This window comes from Aplysia californica, unplaced genomic scaffold (genome assembly GCF_000002075.1).
Source record: "Aplysia californica isolate F4 #8 unplaced genomic scaffold, AplCal3.0 scaffold00166, whole genome shotgun sequence".
NCBI classification, from domain to species: domain Eukaryota; kingdom Metazoa; phylum Mollusca; class Gastropoda; order Aplysiida; family Aplysiidae; genus Aplysia; species Aplysia californica.
The window spans coordinates 1023426-1025083 of NW_004797436.1; positions in this window are offsets into that span (position 1 = coordinate 1023426).

The following is a 1658-nucleotide window of genomic DNA, read 5'->3' on the forward strand; positions in this document are numbered from 1 at the left end:
TAATGAAACAATGTTTCTCTCTCTTGAAAAGTTTTGCTTTCTGGGCTTATCTCTTGTGCTCACCTAACACAATCGCTTTTTGTGTAATTTGATTTTTTTTTTTTTACAATTCTGAGAAGGGAGCCATTGTTAGGAATATATCATTATGTTTTCATTGACAATAATACAAATAATACAATGAAGTCAAAAGAGTACTAATATAAGCCTTGACTGTGTTCAAAAGATATCTCCTTTGTTTCTATGCTGTCATCACACGTGCCCTGCCTGATGTAATAATGTACACTCTTATAGTAAGTGGAGTCCAAAAACTGTTAATTGATGATCTCATTGGTCTCTTATACCCTTCCAATCCCTTCCGCCACCACTCTCCACCCCCACTTCCTGTATTTACTAAATGTACGTCGTGTTTTACTATCGTATCCATACGACGTGGGGAACTCTGTGTCACCACTTTCCAAAGAGGAAATTTACTCGTTAATCTGATCCGTACTCTTTGCATAGCAGTCTGTCGACATGATTTTTGGAGAAATACTGAAAGTTTCAAAGAGATCTTCGTATTAAAAGTATTCTAAAATGTGAAGAATACAACCCCGGGAGTACAAAAGGATCCCAGGGTGTACAAATAGGGTTAAAAAACCAAAACAAAGCTACTCTTCATAAGACAGCTGCAAAACCTTAAAAAGGCAAAACAACAACGATATCCCTTATGACAACAACAAAAACAATAACAAAAGCAGAAACAGAAGCAGCAACAACAGCAACTCATTTACATACACATTTATGTATTTTGACTTTTTGGCTTACAAAATGTGTAGTTAACAGTTGCAAATACTTTAAACCTTAATAACGTCGGTGTCAAAAACTGTAACGGTGTATCTGCCAAATGACGTCAAACACTTATTTTGTCTGAAACTATGTAATATACGACTAATTGGTAATACCATACTAAGTAAAAAGAACACTCGACTTCAAGATTGTGAGCTATCCGAGAAGATAATAAGAAAGAAATTACGTTAGATAGTGAAAGATGATTATGAGTATAAAACGTAGGTACTTTACAGTCAACATTGTCTGCTTGTTAATTGGTTGCTTTTAAGCAAAAGGGGGCTATCCCGAAAAATGCTGTTCTAGGAAAAGGTAAAGATTTTGCCCCTTATTCAGTTTTCTCTATAACCAAACAAAATTAAATATACCCACTAATGAAATCAAGGGCATTGCCCACGTTTAGTGTAGGTCAAGATTTCTGGGAATCCCCGAAATCCGGGTTAGCCTGCTTGTCCTTAATTAAAAGAGACCAATTTTAAGGAAAAAAACAACAAACAACACATTTTTGTTCCCCAGGGTTCAACAATCCCTGTCCTAGTGGTAAGCAAAACTACACAGCTGGTCAAGGTGCTGGTCACTAAGAGGCCTGGGAGTCTGAGTGCTCTCACGTGGTCTCTGCTGTCCTATATGGCCGCAGGTCAGAAAAAAACAGCAACTGTCCCCCCACCCCCACCTCACTTTTTCCCATTGTTTTTTGTGGATGGAATGGGGGTGGGAGATGATGCATCAATATTAATATTTTTTCCCTCTCTCACTCTCTCTCACTCTCTCTCATTCTTACGCACACACACACACACACACACACACACACACACACACACACACACACACAC